The sequence below is a fragment of the Mus pahari genome, chromosome 4 (genome assembly GCF_900095145.1).
Source record: "Mus pahari chromosome 4, PAHARI_EIJ_v1.1, whole genome shotgun sequence".
NCBI classification, from domain to species: Eukaryota; Metazoa; Chordata; class Mammalia; order Rodentia; family Muridae; genus Mus; species Mus pahari.
The window spans coordinates 86171021-86193457 of NC_034593.1; the positions used below are offsets into that span (position 1 = coordinate 86171021).

Below are 22437 nucleotides of genomic sequence, written 5' to 3' on the forward strand. Positions count from 1 at the left end.
AAAAAAAAAACCCCAAAACCCCAAGCCCCCCAAAAGAGGTGGATGGTGCTGGAGAGATGTCCCCCCCCCAATGGTTAAGAGCTTTGACGGCTCCTGCAGAGGATCCATGGTCAGTTTCTAGGACCTGTGTGAGAGCTCACAGCCGACTGTAATTCCATTTCCAGAAGATTCACCACTCCCTTATGGTCTCCCAGAGCACCGCACGTACGTTGTACACAGATATAGGCAGTACACCTAGACACATAAAAAATTAAAAACAAAAGAAGCCATGTGTCTGCATAACATACATGAGTCCCCTTCCCCCTCCCCCCGCTCCTATTTGGCCAGAAGAGCAAGCTGCGTCCTAGCCTGTACCTCTGTAGCTGCAGTGGTTTCCCAGGGTGACTTGCTCCCTGGGGACCGTTAGTGATATGTCTCTAGATATTTTGGTTGTCACACCTGGCCTCAGTGGCACCTGGGGGTAGATACCAGAGTTGCTGCTAAACATCCCACAACAGACAAGACTGCCTGTGGCAACATCAAGTCCTAAATGTCAGTTCTGTGAAGCTGGGGTGGGGGTGGGGGATGGGTTAGGAAGGTGTGATTTGATTTTTGGCAGACTTTCTCTTTGCTTTGAGATTAGATAAAGTGGGGGGGGGGAGGGGGAACATTTAAGTTTTTAATTATTAAAGTACAACACTAGAGGGCACTCCCTGCTCAAAAGTTGTAATTTCTGTGCTGGTGGTGGGGTCTTGGCAGAAAAAGTGACTGACGGGGAAATGGTTAAAGAACTATGAAATAGATGTAAATCCAAACCAGTCTTAACAGGTACTGCATCTGAAGCCAGGAGGGGCAGAGCCAGTGGTTTCTTTTTCTTTTTCTTCCTCTAATGATGTCTTGGGAGCTTTTGCCAAAGGAAGGGGAGGATCTCACTGGATTTCACACACAGGAACACCCACGTCATTGGCACCTCCTCTGAGCAGGTGGTGGGAGGCAGGTTCCTGGGCTATCTGCATCCCTGCAAAACTGCGAAGTCACATCTGGAGCAGGATCCAATTGGGCAGGCAGCGCTCAAGGCTGGTGAATAAAAACCTTTCACAGAGGATCCAAGTTTGGTCTCCAGCAAGCAGACTGGTCTCACAACTGCCTGTAACTCCAGTCCCAGGGCATCCCATGCAGTCTTCTGACCTCTGTGGCTTCTTCTAACCACACATGCAGTGCACAGACATACAGGCAGGCAAAACACATAAACAATAAAATCAATCTAAACCAGCTTGTCGCTTGAAGCCCTTCACTGTAAGCGGGTGCCCAGCAAGTCCTCCTCAGGTCCCGTCCAACTTTAAAAAAATAAAACAATTGCTTTTTTCTTTTAGTATCAGGTCCATAACTGAACAGGGAAGTTTTTCTTTTCTCTTTTGAGACAGGATAGGCTTGGATTTATAAATTACAGATCAGTCTCTTGGGTTGACAAGATGGCTCAGCAGGTAAAGGTGCTGGCTGATGCGCCCGACCAACTGAGCTCAGTCCTAGGACCCACACGATGGAAGGAGAGATGGAGGGTCCTCCTGCAGGTTGTCCTCTGACCTCCTCAAGGGCACTGAAGCACAAGGCATCCACCCAAATTAATAAACACAAAAAACAGTTCTTCTCCACGTTAACAATATATTTCCTTTTCCTTATTAGTAAAGACTTAAGATGTAGCACAAGATTCTGAGGACGGATTCCCATAATTGACATTCAACTTAACCTCTCAGCAACCCGATGGAAGCCCCTCATCTCCTAACCTCTGTGCCTCAGATTCCGCTTCTCCAGTAGCATAGAGCTCTTCTTGTCACCTGCTGCTGTGGTCCCCAGATTGATGGGTTTGATGTGGAACATTTCCATATGTGTTTTTCTCCTTGTAGTATGTATGTTAAATATACACAGTAACATAGAATTTGTGCACATTTTAAAACCTTACGTAAGTGGCCTCATACTTGTTCTATAATGTGTGTCCCCGTAGACTTTGGCTTGTAAGATTTACCTGTGTCGATACACATAGCTTTGCTGATTGCCTACCACCATTTTTGGTATTTGCATATTTGCTACTATGCAAATATGCCCAGGCTTTGGCCCTTGGGTCCTCAACTATTTTTGTGAAATGTCTTTTACATTTCTCAATGGCTTAAAAAAATATTTTTTTTTTGTGATGTAAAACTAGTATTGGAGCAGAGACTGAAGGAAGGACCATCCAGAGACTCCCCAACTTGGGGATCCATCCCATAAACAACCACCAAACCCAGACACTATGGCAGATGCCAACAAGAGCTTGCTGACAGGAGCCTGGTATAGCTGTCTCCCGAGAGGCTCTGCCAGTGCCTGGCAAATACAGAAGTTGATGCTCACAGTCATCCATTGGACGGAGCACAAGGTCCCCAATGAAGGAGCCAGAGAAATACCCAGGGAGCTGAAGGGGTTTGTAGCCCCCTAGGAGGAACAATAATATGAACTAATCAGTAACCCCAGAGCTCCCTGGGTAAATCACCAATCAAAGAAAACACATGGTGGGACTGGTGGCTCTAGCTTTATATGTAGCAGAGGATGGCCTAGTCTGTCATCAATGGGAGGAGAGGCCCTAGCTCTTGTGAAGGTTCTATGCCCCAGTATAGGGGAATGCCAGGACTAGGAATGGGAGTGGGTGGGTTGGGGAACAGTGGGAGGGGATAGGGAATTTTCGGAGAGGAAACTAGGAAAGGGGATAACATTTGAAATATTAGTAAAGAAAATATCTAATAAAAAACTAGTATTGGGGCATGAAATACTATTTTTAATATTTTGATACAAAAATTCAAATTTCAGTGTCCAAATAAATAAGATGCTGCTGGGTGGGTAGTCCCACGGGTGTGTGGGCCTTGTGGGTTATTGCCACAGAGCAGGTGGCCCATCGGACCCTTCAGAGCTCAGGCTTGCTCTCCTGATCTACACATAGGAAGGTGATTGCTGGATGGTCCATATTTTTTTTACTGTTTTATTAACTGAGTCTGAATTTAAAAATGCAAAGTCCTGGGCTAGAGAGATGGCTCAGCAGTTAAGAGCACTGACTGCTCTTCCAGAGGTCCTGAGTTCAATTCCCAGCAACTACATGGTGGCTCACAACCATCTGTAATGGGGATCCAATGCCCTCTTCTGGTGTGTCTGAAGATAGCAACAGTGTACTAACTAACATACAATAAATAAATCTTAAAAAAAAATACTTTCAAAAAATGCAAAATCCTATAATCTACAGCATCAAAGTGTTTTTTAAAAAAACTATTGAACAGACGTAAAAATAATTCTCTGAATCTTAGCTTGAATCTTGAATCATTTGTTTCAAGAGATGACCAATAAAAGTCTTTGATGTGGCTCCCCCTCCTCCAGGTGGGCATCGGCTGCTGCAGCACCGACAGAGATGTGTTAGGTTTCTCTCTTCTGGAAAGAACATCTGGAGTGGGAGAGACAGCAGGCAAATAACGGGCTACCACGAATCCTTGTCTTACTCTAAAGGCCGTGCATGCCTGTAATCAGCAGAGGCTGGGCAGAGAGCTCAAGGGCAGTCTCTGGGCACACCGAGCCACAGGAAATGTAGAAACGGATAACTATGTCGACCACCATCGATCTTTCTCCCAGAACACGACATAGAGGATGGTATTTTCTAACTTCTCCTCATACAGTGCCTGTCTCTAGCACGTAATGGAAGCTCAAGACGTTCTTGTCAGACCATTAGAACGTTATTAGGTGTTCTTTAGGTGTTTAGACGCTCACTAGGGTGAACGTTTGAAATAATTTCATAATAAGCAATGCTATACGTAACATACGGAGAACACCCGTCTAAGCATTTTATACAATAAACAGCCAGTGGCTTTGCTCGCATGCTCGGTGATAATGACACTGTCATGACTTGGCAGGCAGGAGCCAGGCACTGTCCTAAGTGGCCTGTGTAGACTTATTTACTCACGCGACTCTCGCTGAGGGAGGTACTGGTACTCGGTCCACTTTCACGAACGAGGAAACTTGTTTAAGTGAGTTGCCAAGGCCACAAGACTAGTCATGGCAGGGCAGAGATTTAAACCCAAACTGTTTGGAAGGGATCTGTTTTATGAATTCTTCCAGTCTGACCTTTTTAAAATTTATATTTCTAGCCTGGTGGTGGTCATGCAGGCATTTAATCCCAGCACTAGGGAAGCAGAATCTTCTGTGAGTTCGAGGCCAGCCTGGCCCGTAGAGAGAATTCTGGGACAGCCAGGGCTACACAGAGAAACCCTGTGGTGCTGGGAATTGGACTTAGGGCCTAACACATGCTTGGCAAATGTTCTATTATTGGACTCCCCCCCAACCCCCACTGTTTCTTTGTTTGTTTGTTTGTTTGTTTTTTGAGACAGAGTCTCTTTCTGAACCTGAGGTTCTGTACTCATCGAGCTGACCAGCTATTGAGCCCCAGGGACCTGCCTGTCTGCACCTCCCTAGTGCTGGGACTATGGCAGGTTTCTATATCGGGTGTTTTCTTTTTCTTTTTACCTGTAAGGGTGTTTTGCCTGTCTGTGTGTATGTATATGCACCCACATACATGTTTGGTGCCCACAGAAGTCAGAAGACAGCATTGAATGCCCTGGAACTGGAGTTCCAAACGGTGGTGAATCACCATGTATGTGTTGGAAATCAAATCTGGGTCCTCTGCAAGAGCAACAAATATTCTTAGCCAGGGAGCCACCTCTCCAGCTGTCCATATTGGGCTTTTTACAGAGGTGCTGGGGATTCAAACTTTGATCCACGTGTTTGCACTACAAACACTTTGCTAAGTGAGCTGTTTCGCCAGCCCCATGTAAAAGATTTGTACTTGCCACATGTAAGAAATGTTTTAGGAGGGCCGTCTGGCTCAGTGGGTAAATGTGCTCCTGTCCAAGTAATTCTGTAATCTGAATCTGACCTTCAAGACCCTCTTGGTGGAAGGTGAGAACTGACTCCTGCACACCTCTAACCCCAGAGCTTGGGAGGCAGAGGCAGGTGATCTCTGTGAGTTCGAGGCCAGCCTGGTCTACAGAGTGAGTTCTAGGCCAGCCAGGGCTGTACAGAGAAACCCTGTCTCCAAAAACCAAGCAAAGCAAAGCAGAGCAGAGCAAAGCAACAACAGCAAAACTTGATCCACAATCCTAAAGACAACTGTTGCTCTTGGTGCTGAGGCGGAAACCCTTGCCTCACAGATCTGAGGTGAGCACTCTACCTGCCGTGCTAGACCCTCAGGCTAAGACAACCCTTCGTGTGTAGCTCCTTCCAGTTCTTTCAGAAACACTTAAAAGATATTTGTGATCATGGAATATAGTTATTTATTTTGATTTTTTTCTCTTAAAACAACGGACAGTTGTTTTAAATGATCACAATTACTTAAAATGCCCACATGGCCACAATGGTGTCATAATTTGTTCAATATTCCCCAAATTTAGACCATCCATTTTCTCATATCTGCTGCTTCAGTACCCGTCTTTCTTCAAAAACTATTTCATATTCAAGAGTTTCCTCCTCAGGTCTGGTTCCTGCAAGTGAAGGAGTTGCTTGATACTTTTTTTTTTTTTTTTTTTTTTTTTCAAGACAGGGTTTCTCTGTGTAGCACTGGCTGTTTGTCCTGGAACTCGCTTAGTAGACCAGGCTGGCCTCGAACTCACAGAGACTCACTTGCCTCTACCTCCCAAGTGCTGGAGTAAGGGCAGGCACCACCACCCCCAGGGATTTTTTTTTTTTTTTAAAGATTAATCTTCATTTATGTGTCTGTGTCTGTATGTGTCTGTGGATGTGAGTGCTCTCTCCCTAGGAGGCCAGAAGGTGTTGGGTCCCCAGGTCAGAGGCTCTCTGTGGGTGCTGGGAGCTCAACCCAAGTCCTCCGAAAAGGTAGTATATGCTCTTAACCACTGAACCATCCTTCTAGCCTCAATACAGCTCTTAATGTGTCTCAGTAGATTGCTTGATAGAAGATTGTACATTTTCATTTAAACTCTTACCACAGTGCATGGTCAAGTCCATTTCCTGGTTGTCACATTTAGTTAGAAAACTAAATTAGATGCAAAAGATATTATTGTTTTATAATAAATTATGTGGTTATTATTATTATTAAGGATGAGCACTTTCTCATTTTATGATAATCTATTTGACTTTTTTTGTTTTGTTTTGTTTTGTTTTGTTTTGTTTTGTTTTGTTTTTCGAAGCAGGGTTTCTCTGTACAGCCCTGGCTGTCCTGGAACTCACTTTGTAGACCAGGCTGGCCTCGAACTCAGAAATCCGCCTGCCTCTGCCTCCCAAGTGCTGGGATTAAAGGCGTGTGCCACCACACCCGGCTCCTATTTGATTATTTTTATATCACATTTTAGTACTATAGCTTATTTTTTTCCACTAAATCATTAGAATTCATCAAACTATTACTTTTTTCTTCTTTCTTAAAGAAACAGTGTTAGCCAGAACTGGTATTGTGTGCTGTGATTCCTGAGAACATGAGTTCAGATCATCCTCAGTTACAAAGTAACTTAGAGTCAGCGCTGGTTACATGAAAGTGATTGTCTTTACCTCTCCCCCCAATCAAACAAACAAAAAAGTCAAACCTTGGCGTGCTTTTAAAATAACACCCCCTAAGGTGCTTATTTTCAACATTCAAGTCTAATTTTTAAAACTTGCTGTTTGTGGAAAACATTGAGTTTCAGTTCTTCTTAGGCGTGCTGACGTCTTCCGGACTGTTAGAGATCTGTGCTCGCTCTTACTAAGCCGTTATAGGAAGCACGGAGATACAGTCTCTGTAAAAACTATGTGGGGCGTGCTCAAGAAGGGTAATAAGACAAGAAAAAAAAAAACCCTCAAAAAACAAAAATCAAATTTTGGGGAAACTGCATGTAGAGATAATTTGTCAGTCTCGATCATTTCGGGTAGTAATGTCAACAGACTTGGTTAAAGGTGAAAAGATTTTTAAAAATTAAGTGGTTGAGGTGAAATTCACCCTCTAAAAGATTCCTATGTTTAAATTTTGGAAAGGGTGTTGTTAATTTGGAAAGGGCGGGTGGACCACAGGCGCTTCTTACTTGGTTTTGAAGTTTGGTGCTTCTAGGATCTGGGGAGCATCCTATTGATTTCCAGTACTGAGACCTGGCTTAGCTTTTCCTTTCTCCCTCTTAATTAGTGCTGGTTTCTCTGAGGGGCAAAGCTTTCTCCAACAGCCGCAAGCGGGGACCTGGGGCACTTTAGACTTTTTCTTTCCTCGCGGGTTTCACCACAGGGCCCCTCGCCGCCGCAGCCTCCGTCTGTCACCACGGGCATCCAAGCGCAGAAAGGAAATGCGAAGCGAGACAGCTGTACGGGAGGCTTCGCCTTCTAAAGAAGTTGACAGACAAATGGCACAGGGGTCCCTGCTCTTGCCAGCTGAGGTCTTAGCTTCCAGAAAGCGCCCCTCTAGGGGAACAAGCGAGGCAGTGTGGGGCTGCTGAAAGGCCTCATTGAGGCCACAGCCCGAGGCTCTTGTAGCTCATTGTCTGGTATGCGGCGCCCTTCCGAAACCGCTCTCCACAGGTCTGCACCCCCAACACCCCCTAATCTCAGAAATCACCCCCCCCCGCCCTCCGTTACACTGGGTGCTTCAAACGAAATTCTCAAAAGGTATTTGCTTTTGTTTGTCTTGCGCCTTTGGGGGTCAAGCGATGGTTCCCACGCTCACTGGACTTAACTGCGTGGAAGCTGGGGTCCACGACTCTGCACTTGTGAGAACTGATGTCTGGGCCTAGGCAGCGAGAAACGCAACAGTGGAGGGGAAGGCGACGCTTTAAACCAATTCTGCTGGTTCCTTGGTTTTCTTGAAGATTCATCTGGAGAGATTTAAATCTATCCAAAGAACAGCTTTCTCAAGATTTAAAGTTATTAAATCGGCATCAGTGCAGTCGCTGAGCCATCCAGAGACTCAGAGCCGTCTTCCTAGGGAATATACAGTGATCTGATAAAGGCTGGGGAAGCACAGTTACCGCTCGGGTATTAGTAGAGATTTTAGGATGTGTCAGACTTGAGAAACAATGTGGCCTGAGGCTCTGTGCTTTGAAGAGTTCAGAGCCTGGGAACACACTGTACTGTGCCTTACGCTAAAGCACGGGTTCTCAACCTGTGGGTCGCAGGGAAGACAGAATATTCAAGACTTCCTGATCCCACACTTTCCTATCTTCTCTGGCCTCAGTCTCTTTGTCTTCTGATCTCCTGGTCTTCTCTCTCTCAGAACCCAGTCACTGAAGAATGGCCTTTGGGGTTGAGACACTCACTGCTCAGCAGTAAAATTACAGTTAAGAAGTAGCAAGGAAAATGTTATGGTTGGGGGGCCACGGCAGCATGAGGAGCTGTATTAAAGGGTCGCAGCAGTAGGAAGGCTGAGAGCCACTGCTCTAAAGGGAGCTTTACATAGAACATCAGACTCTGAAAGGAGAGCCAGCCATTGGTGGTATTTGACTGGTAGAAGTTGCCTTGTGGCTGTTAGAGGAAAATTCAAGCAAATACGTATGTGTTATGACCTGGACCAGCAAGCCTTTCTTCAGTGACACAGTTCCGAGAGAGAGGATCAGGAGATAAGAAGACTAGAGGACAGAGAAGATAGAAAGCTTGGGACTGGGAGGTCTTGCACAAGTTGTCTTACACCAAACACGATCCTGGTTTTAGAGAAGGAGCGTCCTTCCTCTCCATAAATCAGGGCCTCAGGGAAAGCCTCATTTGTCAGTCCAGCCCTCAACAGTGTTAAGTGAATACTCAGTAGCCACTGCTCGTGGGGAGAGCTCATTGGCCGGCAAGTATGGCAGGTTTGGATATTACAAGATAACTTGATCTCTGGTCTTTATTATTTGTGGTCATATGTAAAAAAAAAAAAAAAATCGCATCCTTCAATCCAGGTATGAAGAAGGCTTTAAATGAGATACATCATATCAGAGTGTGTGTCTGGTACGTGTCACTGTCAAGCATCCTAGGCTGTGAATGAGGGACATTGTCGTACGGGTTCATTGCTGTGAAGAAACACTATGACCATGGCAACATTTTTGTTTGTTTTTTAAGACACGGTTTCTCCGTGTAGCCCTGGCTGTCCTGGAACTACGTTTGTAGACCAGGCTGTCCTTGAACTCAGAGATTCACCTGCCTCTGCCTCCTGAGTGCTGGGATTAAAGGTATGCACCACCACTGCCTGGCTACCATGGCAACTGTTACAAAGGAAAACATTTAATTTGGGTTGGCTTATAGTTCAGAGGTTTAGTCCATTATTATCTTGGTAGAAAGCATTGCAGCTTGCAGGTAGACATGGTGCTGGAACGGTAGTTGAGGGTTTTACATCTGGATCCGTAAGCAGCAGGAAGAGAGAGAGAGAGAGAGACCCTGGGCCTGCCTTGAGCTTCTGAAACCACCATGCCCACTCCCAGTAACACACTTCCTCCAACAAAGCCTACTCCAAAAGGGCCACTTCTCTGAATAGTGCCACTCCCTATGGGCCTATGGGGACATTTTCATTCAAACTAACACAGACACATCATGCTGAAAAGCCTACTCTTTCCTATTTACAATGAAAGCCACCAGTGCTAGGGATTTAGGTTGGGAGAAGCGGAGCTCAAGTGTTCCGAGGTTTCTCATTTGGGGCTGTGTGTGTGTGAGTGTGTGTGTGTGTGTGTGTGTGTGTGTGTGTGTGTGCATGAGAACATGCACTCATGCACAGGCTTGTGTGGGGCCCACAGAGGCCAGGAGGGGATTGGATTCCTTGGAACTGGAGTTACAGGGGTTTATGAATCGGTCCATCAATTAAGACTGCCCAGGAGAGGAAGCTGTCTTAGATGGGAAGACCACACAGCCCTCAGTAGAAATGCATTCTTTCTTATGCCTGGACATCACTGTGTCAGATCTAAAGTTGACCTGTTAGCTCTGTTTATAGCCCTTGCCATAAAAAGAAACATGAAGTATGGGGTTGGAGAAATAGCTCAGCACTGGCTGCTCTTCCGTAGGACTCAGGTTCAAATCCCAGCACCCACATGGTAACTCCTGACTGTCTGTAACTCCATTTCCAGGGATCTGACCCCCTCATACAGACATATAAGAAGGCAGAACACAACATCAATTAAAATAAAATAAAAATAAACATGAAGTATTTTTAAAACACACATATACATACAAAATAGATTTGGGAACACAAACCCTTTGTTTGAGGACATTTCCCAGGAGTTTCCAGGGTATACATGTGATCTATGTATATCATGCCTCTCCCTGCTGATGACAGAAGGATTGGTTTTAGATGCAGCCAGTTAGCAGTTGGGTAATCTTGGGTACCATCACCAAGTAATTCCCAGTTGGCTCAAGTGTTAGAGACTTAACGAGTCAATGGATGGGAAAGGATCTGTTTCATTTTACTTTTTTGGAAAGCCTTGCCAGAATGGAGTTTAGAAAGACAAGTGCTATTAAGCCAAAGTTGGTAGATGCAAACATATCCTATTCTTTCCCAGAGTGTGGCTCCTGCATTAGCCTCTCGCTCAACATCCCTGAAAAGGGATATCCTTTAGGGAATTCATGTTGTTTCTGTTTCAGAAAAAAGTGTGTGTGTGTGTGTGTGTGTGTGTGTGTATGTGTGTGTGTGTGTATGTGTCTCTCTGTGTGTGTATGTATATGTGTCTGTGTGTGTGTATCTGTGTGTCTTGTGTGTGTGTGTATGTGTGTGCCNTGTGTATGTGTCTCTCTGTGTGTGTATGTATATGTGTCTGTGTGTGTGTATCTGTGTGTCTTGTGTGTGTGTGTATGTGTGTGCCTTGTGTGTGTATGTGTGTGTGTGTGTGTGTGTGTGTGTATTTGGAAGCCAGAGGTCAACCTTGGTCACCTCAAAATGGTGCTGTTTTTCAGTCACTGTCCACCTTAACAAATGAGACAGGGAGTTTCATTGGCCTAGAGCTTGCAGAATGAGTTAGGCCAGGCTGGCCAGTGAGCTCCTGGGCATCCACCCACATCATCAGCTTCTGCTTCCTCAGTATGCCAATCATTTAACAACTGACCTGTCTCCTTTACCCCAGATTTCTGTATATTATACAGCTCTTCATGGTTGGCAAACAAACCTTAGGTGCATTTTATTCTCATGTCAGACAACAGAGACCGGTATAAGGGACCAAGTCTCAGGGGAGACAAACATTAAGTAGCAGAGGCCACAGATCCATCATGTCTAGAACCTAGATGGCCCCACTGATAAGGTCACATTCCCAGTAACTGGAACCATAGTAATAGGCTGAGAACACATCGACGTCACATAACCTCCCACATCTTATGTCTTCATTCCCAGTAGAGCCCGTGTCATGGGGCTGACTGGGAGCTGTAGCCACTGTCCAGCTTCGAGAGTGCATATCCAATGCACAGCCCCGGAGAAGATCCAAACTCAAAGTAAGGTTTGGTGATTGCTTATTGCTTTTGCACCATTATACAGTTGAAAAAACATAAGCCTGGCGGTTGTGTCTGATAAGCCTGGCTCAGGACTGCTGCTCTTCAGGACTGCCGAGGCGAGACACACCCTCCCTGCCCTCAGCCTGCTCTGCTCTGGCTTGGAATTCCAAGTCTCTTCTCCAGTCGTCCTTTAAGATGCACTCCGCCGCCGCCGCTGTCTCTGAGAAGCTCACACGTGCCTGTCAGCACAGTGCTCAGGAGGCAGAGCAGGGAGGGTCACGAGCCAGGGGCTTCAGACCAGCCTTGGCGTTTGCAAGATGGCAGCTGCACGAGGCAAGGGAAGGGAATGAGAGTGATTCCTAATTCCTTTTTTTTTTTTTTTTTTTTTTTTTTTTTAATGAGGAAGTAGATTTAGGAATTGAGAATTGTCCAATGTCAAACAACCACTAAGAAACAGCTCAGCGGGGGCTCAACCTTCCAGACAGCAGAACTTCTGCTAACACACTTGATGGCTCTGATGTGCCCCGTGAGTCTTCTTTTTAAAGTGTCAGGGTGGTGAACTGCTAGCAGGCACTCACTGAACTTCTTTCTCGAGCACCTGTCGGAGGTGCTCTCTATCTGGTTGGAAGAAAGGAGTTAGACAAATGGCAACACTGAAGGGCAGGGCGGGAGTGAATGCCTTTCCATTCAGAGACATTTTCCCCTCTGCATATGTGGTCCTGGGAATGGAGCCAGGGCCCTGTGTGTGCTAGCCACTGACCTGTACCCCTCACACTTCTTAAGTTGATTTCTAGGCAGGTTATCACTATGTTGCCCAAGCCTCCAACTTGAGACTCTCCTGCCTTGTTTGGCTTCCTAATTAGCTGGGATTTTAAACTGCATGGCTGGGTGTGGCTTTTAATTAAAAAAAGACATTTATTTATTTATATATTTATGTGTGTGTGTGTGTGTCTGTGTGTGTGTGTGTTTATGTGTGTGTGCTCATGAGTGCGCATGGAGGTGGTACATGATGGTTATTCGGAGGTCAGAGGACAGCCATCTAAAGTTGGTTCTCTCCCTCCACCATTTTGGTAGCAAGAGCCTCTATTCTTCCAGCCATCCCTCTGGCCCCTAACACCATGCTTTGGTGGCAGGGTGGCAGCATGAATGCAATGTTTACTCCAAAGTTACTGACCACACTAAGTTCTATAAAGAGTGGGGAAAAGAAGCCACACATGCCTATTCACACACACACACACACACACACACACACACACACACACACACACACACACTCATGTGTAATCCGCCCCCCCTCCCAGTGGAGGGCATTGCAGATCCACAGTTTAACAAATAACTGGCATTTTCTTGGCATGTTAATCTGCAGGGAATTACAGGCTGTCATGCTATAGTTCCTCCTCAGAAAATGCCACGCAGATTACAGTGGTAAGCTACGCCGATGGCACTGCCCGGCACCCCAATGGCCTTTTCCTTACCAGATACATTTACTAAAGCTTACTTCAGTATCATGTGGGAAGAAAAGAATTCATAGTGACTTACTTAAACAGCTTACTCTCCGCCCCTGGCCTGAAACCAGAGCTCTGCACAAGCTAGCTATAGCTCTTCTACTGAGTTCTAGGCCCAGTCTAACAGTAAACTGAAAATCAAGTTATTTTGCTGTGGTCCTGGCTGGTCTGCAATTCACTATGTAGACCAGGCTGGCCCAGAGCTCACAGAGACCTATCTGCCTCTGGGGTTCAGTACACTCTTATTTGATAGTAAAGGTGTTTGCCGTCCCTGTTCTTCCCCAGCTGCTTGTTGGTCTTTTTATCCTTGTGGTTCTCCACAGCAACAGGAAACTTAAAGCAGACGCTAAAAGAGAAATGGGACAAACTGATCAAAAATTAAACAGGGCATTGTGTAAAAGACACTAGATTTAGAATTTTACAACAGTAAGTTGCCCCTTTTAAATGAGGACTTAATATTTTCCCATTGAGAAGTCTGTCCTTGGTCTCCACCTACTGGGAGTACATCCTCTAGGAACCAGAGCCAGGAGTCAGGCACCTGGCCTGGAAAACTGAGGCTGATCCGACGTGAGAACTCTCCCAGCATGTAAAAGATTCTGGGGGCTGAAGAGATGGCTCAGTGGTTAAGAGCACTGACTGCTCTTCTAAAGGTCCTGAGTTCAAATCCCAGCAACCACATGGTGGCTCACAACCATCCGTAATGAGATCTGATGCCCTCTTCTGGTGTGTCTGAAAACAGCTACAGTGTACTTACATATAATAAATAAATAAATCTTAAAAAAAAAAAAAAGATTCTGGATTTGATCCCCAGTGCTGAAAAAAAAAAAAAAGGTATATCCTGTTTTTAAGTGAGGTAAACAAACAACTCCCCGAATTTATCATCTCCACTGCTCATGGTTCTGTGGTGCCACACATATTCATGACTCTGTGCAGCGGAACCCCAGGACTTCTTCACTTTGCAATAGTGAAATTAAGCCCATTAATAAGCAAGTCCATCAACTACTGTTCTATTTTCTGTCCTCCGAATCTGGCTACTCTAGATACATCATGGAAGTGGAATCGTGAGAATCTGCCTATTCGTGACTTGTGTATCTCACTTAATAATAGTTCATCCATGCTGTAGCGTGCGACAGGATTTCTCCTTCAAGTATTCATATCACATTTTGTGTGGGTGTACACGTATGTGTGGACACACATGTTCACCCATGTGGGTGGAGGCCGAGGTCAACTTTGGGTGTTGTTCCTCATCACCCATCCACCTTGTGTTTTAAGACAAAGATCCTCAGCCATGCTGGCTGGCACTATCTGCCTTCTTGGGGCTGAGATTGCACGCACCAGAAACTAAGCCTGCCTTTTACATGGGTTCTGGGGACTGGGCCCAGGTCCCCAGGCTTCTATGGCAAGTACTTTACCAAATGAGCCATCCCCCAGCCCTGTCATACAGTATTTTACACATCTGCTCATCCCTGATCACTAGAATATCTCCTCCATCCACCCCTTCTTGGTTTTTCCAGACAGAGTTTCTCTGTGTCCTGGAACTTGCTCTGTAGACCGGGCTGGGTTCAAACTCAGAGATCCGCCTGCCTCTGCCTTCTGGGATTAAAGGTATGCACCACCACTCCCCTGCTGATTCTTTCTCGTTTAAAAGCTATTTATTTGAGTGGGTACCCTGTCTGTCTGTCTGTCTGTCTGTCTGTTCACCACTTACATGTCTACTCTCTGAGGGCATCAGATCATCTGGACTGGGTTACAGAGTCGTGAGCTGTCATGTGGGTGCTGGGAATTGAACCTTGGTCCTCCAGAAGAGCAGCCAGTATTCTTAACCATTGAACCATCTCCCCAGGCCCTGGCGATGCTCTTTTTAACTTTCAAGGAACTATCACACACTTTTCTTCATTGTTACCAACAATGCACAAGGGTCCAGTTTCTTCAGAGTTGGTGGCTTCTTATGAGGGTAGCTGTGAGCAGCTTCTTTGTGCCTGCTTGTGCTGGGGTTGATTGCACACTCAGCCTGTGCTCTCATCTGTTTGTCCCTGGGGATATCATGTGCCATTAGTCAGCTGAACTCTGCCTATGAGTCAAGCCCTTGACTGGTCCTTCAATTTTTCTAGCCATTGAAATAATTGTGGAGCCAGGCGTGGTGGCTCATGCCTTTAATCCCAGCACTCAAGAGGCAGAGGCAGGCGAATTTCTGAGTTCGAGGCCAGCCTGGTCTACAAAATGAATTTCAGGACAGCCTGGGCTGTACAGAGAAACCCTGTCTCGAAAAAGCCAAAATAAATAAATAAATAAATAAATAAATAAATAATTGTGATGCCCTGACTGGTCTTGTAGCTCCTCGTCCCTAACAGATCAAGGAGTGGGAAGTCAATAGTCTTTATCAATAATCCTGTTACTACCTCCGTCTCTGGACTGCAGATACCACCAAGAGTTTAGGGATGCTGGTGACCCTCAACAGCACAGTCATCACCACTCTGGTAGAGCACATGGTGTGGGTGTCTTCTATGAATCACCCGGCTCCCTTAAGAGTCTCACATATCCAGACCAGCCACAAATTCCCTAAGTAGCTGAGGATGACCTTGAACGTCTGACCCTCTCACTTCCACCCTTTGAGTGCTAGGACTACAATACAGGTGTGTACGTCCACACTGATTTTATGTGGTGCTGGAGACGGAACTGATGGTCTTAGCCATGTTAGGCAAGCGTTCTATCATCTAAGGGTTCAGAGGATACTGGAAGTCAGAAATCTTCAGGGGCCAATATGGTGGCACATACCTATGATTCCAGCCATTTAAGGGATGAAGCAGAAAAGATCAGACCTAGGCGATTTATTGAGAGATTGTCTTAAAATGGGAAAATTAGTTCTCAGTTACAAATCAGACTCAGCTACCACTCAGGACAATACAGATAGATGGCTTTCCTGGTCCTGTTACAGAAGAGCTTCCTCAGACCTGCCCCATCTTGTCCCCTGACTGCCGGAATCACAACTAAGTCACAGCATAATTCAGCAGGAAGGCAAGGAGGGACTAGCTAACACACAGCGTGCTCCGTCAGGAGACAGGGAGGTCCCCAAATCGTCTAGATTTCTACGATATTGGGCTAGAGGACTATGTGAGGTGATGCTATGTTGGGATTCCAGATTCACACACCAGCAAGGACAGCCAGAGGTGGTTTCCTATGATGGGAGCATTACAGAGCATCTAGAATCCTGGAAAAGGGAGGGCCTGCACTAGCAAAGTGGAAATGTCTGACCAGCAGCACAGGACGGGAGGATTCCAGGCTTGGAGAAATAGGTTCTGGGAGTGCGGCTCACAGGCTGAGAGCTCGCCAAGAATGGGAGAGGCCCTGGGTTCAATCCCAGGACTACAAAATAATGAAATAAAACAAAATTCAGTGGCTTCAACCAACTGAAGTGCCATACGGGCTACTTTCCTGTGGGGTTCCAGTAGAGGCCTGACTGTGCCTGACCGTGCCTGACCGTGCCTGACACACGGTCTCCTTTACCTCCTGCCTCAGTGACAGGTCAGCTCCTCTGAGCTGGTCTTGCATCGTTTCTCCTGGTCTCTTTGTGAGTCACCACAGAGGCCACTGACCCCACACTTGTTTGTTAGCTGCTTTCCTGTCAGGCTCAGACAGAGGCAGCACCAGGTCTGTACATCGGCTCACTCCACTGCCCTCGTGGGCACTGTTCCTGGCTGGGTGCTCCCCTCCAACATCTCACTCTTCTTAACTAACCCCGGGGAATGCTTTCTCCACTGGACCTTCCCAGGGCTCTCAGAGTTTTCCTTCAGGTTTGCTTATAAACTCGAAGGTTGCCTTAACCATTTCCGTTTGTCCTATCTTACCAACACGCAGCAAGAGAGCCCACTGACATTTGCAGTATCCCCTCAGAAGACTCCTCCAGTCTATTGGGTCTATTTGCTGTCTGTTGAGTTACCACAGACAACAGTTTTATCCGTCATTCTACCCCTATGCACCATGGGAACCTCTCTCCAGTCTCCAATGTTTCCTCCCTGCCTCCCCCCAGCCTTACTAACTGTCCTCATGGCCCTTCTTGCTTGCTTCTGCAGCTGGTCACAGTGGCAACCACTCCTGTTTTAGGTTTTGATGATGGCGACCTTCTACTTCCCCAAACCAGTTTCTTGTTTTACTGTGCATTGCGGATTGTGGCCCTTTGGGATCAAGCATTGTTAATTCCTGAGGTCTTGTCCTGGAACTCACTCTGTAGACCTGGGTGGCTTTGAACTCACAGAGACCTGCCTGCCCCTTCTTCCTGCCTGCTGGATCTAAAGGTGTGTGCCACCTTCCATCCTGCCAGCTTCCTCCATCTTTTGGGCTTCACTAGTTTGGCTGCTCTGTTTTCAGCTGTCAGGTGAAGCTGTGCGGGTTCATGCTCTTCTATAGCATGGTCTCTCACTGAGGCTTCTTATATACAGCTGCATTTTAAGAGAGAGCAGAAACTGTAAGATCCCTTATGGACTAAGTAAGGTCTGCAACCTCCACAGATAAACTCACATCAAGCAACAGCCCTACCTTGAAAAGGGGAGAGCAAGAGCGGTGCCTTGGAGGTCCCATGGATCTGTGTCTTGCTTCAGCAGTGTTTGGACGGAACAGACCCAGGGACTCCCACTTTGCTTCCAGCCGCCTTACAAGTCTCTCCAGTCGCAGCTTCCGGGACCATCTCCTTGCTCCCTAGGCTCCTAGGATCAACCAGTACGGTCTTCCCGGTTAGCTCATACTCTGGATCAGCCATGACCTCTCAGATTCTTCAGAATTATTCCACCGAAGTGGAAGCTGCCATGAACTGCCTGGTCAACTTGCACCTGCAGGCCTCCTACACCTACCTCTCCATGGGCTTCTTTTTTGGTCGGGATGATGTGGCTCTGAAGGGCGTAGGCCACTTCTTCCGCGAATTGGTCAAGGAGAAGTGTGAGGGTGCCTGAGTGTCTGCTAAAGTTGCAGAACGATCATGGGGGCCGTGCACTCTTCCAGGATGTACAGAAGCCATCTCAAGATGAATGGGGTAAAACCCAGGAGGCCATGGAAGCTGCCTTGGCCCTGGAAAGGAACCTGAACCAGGCACTCTTGGATCTGCATGCCCTGGGTTCTGCCCACACAGACCCTCATCTCTGCTACTTCTTGGAAAGCCATTTCCTGGATAAGGAGGTGAAGCTCATCAAGAAGATGGGCAGCCACCTGACCAACCTCCGTAGGGTGGCAAGGTCACAACCAGTGCAGACTGGCGTGCCCCAGGCATCTCTGGGCGAGTATCTCTTTGAGCTCCTCACTCTCAAGCATGACTAGGAGGCCTCTGTGCCTTCCAAGGGGCTCCCCCTCTCCTCTGCACCAGCCTGCCTCTGGACCTCCATCTGAATGAGCCTCTCAAGCCACTAGGCAGCTTTGTAACCACTCTGGAGCCTCTCTCAAGTCTTGGACCAAGTAAAAATAAAGCTTTTTGAAACAGGAAATAAATAAATAAATAAATGAGGAGAGCATCAAACCCACCCGGTAAAGGAGCTCGGAGCAGCTCCACCAAGAGCTTCAGTTAATAACCTTTTGATAAATGGAGTGGCAGTTTAAGATTCCTGTTGGTCATCCAGGTAGAGGTGCTGATAGCTGCTCAGGTATGAGGGAGAGTGAGTTCCCTCCCTGTCTGTGGATCAGGGCTGTGCAGGCTGCACGCAGGGCATTGCAGAGTAATGCCCTTTGCCACCTCAGCCGGTGGAAGCCGGGGAGAGACAGAGTCCACTTCAGCATCTGCACATAGGATCCTCTCTTTGGTCCTTTCTGCCTGCTTCCCACCTCCACAGACGCTCAGCCTAGCACGGGAGAGGAGAGCCCTTCCATTGCTCTGTCTTGCCACCTGAAGGATTTGACAAGGAAAGAGCTTTTGAGACCATTTTTAATTAAGTCTTTTGATGTATCTGTGCATGGATATATGCACGTGAGTACAGGTGCCGATGGAGGCCAGAAGAGGGCGTCGGATTTCCCAGAGCTGTGGTAACAGATGGTTGTGAGCTGCCTGGATGAGGAAGCAGGGAACTGAACTCAGGTCCTCGGCAAGAGCAGTGGGTGTTCTTTACTGCTGAACCATCTCTCCAGCACTAAGGAGGAAGGACTTTTTGTTCTCAGAGTTTTAATAACTTGAAGAATGAAAAGCAAGAATGAGATTAAGTAGAGTAATTCTGAAAGAAAGGGGCGACTTCTGAGTTCTTCCAAGCCAGCAGGGAGGATGGGGACTGAGGCGGAGGGACCAGTGGTCACTACCGAGGCCATGCTGCAGACCCAGGCTCTGGGGCTACTTTTCTGAGTCCCTCTTCTTCATAAAGGCGCACCAGCCCTTGTGCTAATGGCATAGGGGAAGTCTGTAATCCTTTAGCCCAGGCATGGCTCGAATGTGCCACTCTCCTGCCGCAGGCTCCTAATGCACCACTATGCCTGCCTGGGAACCTAAATTCTCCAACTGCTCCCCAACCTAAATGTTCTTCTCATACTGGTTAACTCTCCAAAATCCCATTTTTAACCCGGACCTACTAATTTTTACATACCTCTCATCCTTGCTTCAACCAGGGAGTTATGCTGTAGTTGGACTGGAGCATACACATGACTTCCTGACCCCAGTCCCTGTTTCCCAAGTGGAACTGGACTGCACTAATTGACCTTGAGGGTCTCAGCTGTGCTAAGTTGGGTGTTTGTTAGATCTCGTTAGGATTGTAATTAGTGCAGGGAATCTAGGTCAGAGGCAACCAGTTGGAGTGATGGTCTCCTGGGGCATGAATAAAGGTGGGAAGGAACACATACATTCCTCTGGTTTTTCGTGGGTGGGGCGAACCAGGGACAGGGGACAGTGAGGCTCATGCTATACACAGAGAGACACAGGGTCATGTGCAGAAAAGCACTCAACCCTGTGTGTGTGTGTGTGTGTGTGTGTGTGTTCACTCCCGCTTTTACTCGGGTTTCCTTCCAACCTCTCCATATATGGTGTGGCTCTAGAGCAGGCTGGGGATTGGCTGCTGTTGTTGGGGGACTAGGAGGTAGGAGAAAAGCAGAAAAGGAAACCCAGGGTAGGGAGGGAGGCGAGAGAATGATAGCCAGGCAGCAAGGACTGCAGAAGGGCTGCGTGCCTGGGAGGTTTAGAGAGAGAGTAACGGGGTGGGTTTCTAAGGAGCCGTGGGGTACAGCTCCTGTCGGCAGGGGGCTTAGGGCAGTGGGTGGGGATGGGACACTGGGCTGTTGCCCCAGATCACCACCCCAGGTTTACCAGTTTGTTTAGGGCTGGAGCAGAGAGGGAGGGTCAGAGACACTTGTGCTCTGCCCCTCCCCTGTCTTTTCACCCTAGACAACTTCCAGCTCTGCTGTGGAAATCATATGCAAATGAACTCATTAGCTTGCCTGGCCAACACCTCAGCCATCTTCCTAAAGGAGGGAGCCTTGGGTTGTACTTTCAGCATCTCCCTCAAACCCTCCCGGACAACTTACGGAGAGAAACAGGCAGAGATGAGGGGCATCACTGAAATATGAGCCAAGCATCCCTGCTTAAATGTACCTGTCTCTATTCATCACCCCTAGCTCAGCTCCCTGCCCTGGACCCCCCTCCCCATCCTGGGGCCTCCCAGAGGAGTTTCCCTCCCCTGTTCTTTTGGGTAAGAAGATGGAGCCAGGCTGTCAGGAGGGAGGGTGAATCTAAACATCTTGGAAATGTCTGTCAGCAGCTTCGCAGGAGAGTCACCCCAGTGCAACCACGGGGCGTGTGGAGTGGTAGAGGAAGAAGGGCCAGGAGGAAGCTAGAATGGCTTGCTGCATGGTGGCTAGGTTCAAAACATTTTTACATGACCAGAAATCTTGCTGGCAGCCGCCCACCACCAGCGTAGAATTTAGGTTGCTTTTCTGGTGTGAAGCATGGCTTTGTGTGAAGTTCCCAAATGGTTGCAGACCAGGAATCACGCTTTTCCCTCTTTGCAGCTGTCTTCAGCTTTGTGCCTGGAGGTACCTCGAATGCCCTCCTCAGAGAGAGGGACGGGCATGGCTTGTGGCCCATTCAAGGATGTGAAGTAGAGCGGCAGCGATCGATCGATCGATCAATTGATCGATCGGCCCTGTGGTCTGTGCCTCATTCAAGCTGTGCTCTGGCCTCCTGAGTTAGAGTAGTCCGTCCCAGCAGCCTTTGAAGCCACTGTGGACAGACAAGCATAGACCGCGGGCTGCGCTTTACAGTCAACAACTCTAGTTTACTGAGGAGAAAACAAGACTCTTATCAAGCCAGTTTTGCCCAGGGCCTCTTAACCAAAAAGCGAGAGCTGGAACTTGAATCCAGGTCCCTGTGGTTTTCAAAGCCAGGCTCGGTTATCCCTCGCAGAGGCTGGTGCTGGGACAGCTACCGGGGAGCTGGGGCTGCTGCTGGCTGAGGGGTCCAGCATCGGCTTTTCTTGGTCTCTCGAGAGCCCTGAGCTTTTCTACTGTAGTTCACCTGTCGTGTTCCTCCAATGTCTGCCGTGTGTGTGTGTGTGTGTGTGTGTGTGTGTGTGTGCGCGCGCGCGCGCGCATACGCGCGCGCACGTCCCTTTCCTGGAGATGTCTGGCATGTTAGGACACATGTGTCATTATTGTTCTCTATTTCTTCATTTTGTGGGGGCGACAAAGAAGAGAAAATGGAAAATGCTGATAAATGAGAAGATGGGAAGGCAGAAAGTGTGTAACTTTAACCCAGCTTTCAGTATCTGTGGCAATGGGTGGCTCTGAAGACCAGGGCTAGAGTCATGGAAAGTGGAGCTTGTGAGGGGAACCTGGTTCCCTCACTTTGTCACGAGAGTCTGGGGACCCCAGTAAGGTGGCACTTTGTGCACTTTACATGGTTCAAGTACGGAACTTGTGTCTAGATAGCTACAGGCTAGATCTAGGGAAAACACTGGTGACAACATTAGTGACAGTGAGAGGCAGGGACTACGACAAGTGACCCTCTGCTGGCAGGCTGGGGAGATGGCTCAGTGGTTAGAGAACGTGCTGAGGTCACATTCCCAGTACTCATGTGTGCCTGGAAACCCAGAATCCCTTTCCTTGAGATGTTTTAAATTGGAAGGACTCTCCCCCCCTCCAACTCATTTGCAAGGTGGTGATGTCCTAACAGGGGTTCCCCCCAAGCCCTTACTCTCCCCAGCCTGGGCCCCCGGAGCCTGTCTGCCCTTACCCTTCTTTCTCTTTCCACCAGAAAGCTCTGGACCATGGCAGCAAGGGTGAGACCTCAGGAGGATCAAGGACAGGGGACATAACCCTCTATTTTAACCCCTTGTTGGCCTGATGCAAGAGGCTCTATGACCCTTTATCTCCCGAATCATTCAGATCTTGCCTGCCTTCCTTCCTATCACCGCCAATAAACTTAATCTTAGAAAATAAGTTCAGTGTGCCACGGACGAGCCTGCGGGGAAGCCAGGCAGGCGGCATGGGGAGGGCCGAGGGAGGTGGGCAGGGTAAAAGGAGCCCTGGCTTGGCAGAAGAAGGAAGCTGGGCACAGGTCTGGTTTCCCCTCCTTCCCACACAGCTT

At 47.6% G+C, this 22437-nt stretch overlaps 2 pseudogenes; one reads left to right on the forward strand and one right to left on the reverse strand.

Moving 5' to 3' along the window:
* The window catches only part of LOC110320845, a 19144-nt pseudogene extending 1492 nt beyond the window's left edge, over positions 1–17652 (reverse strand).
* LOC110320968 lies at positions 17651–18227 on the forward strand (annotated as a pseudogene).
* The last annotated feature ends 4210 nt before the right edge of the window (positions 18228–22437 follow it).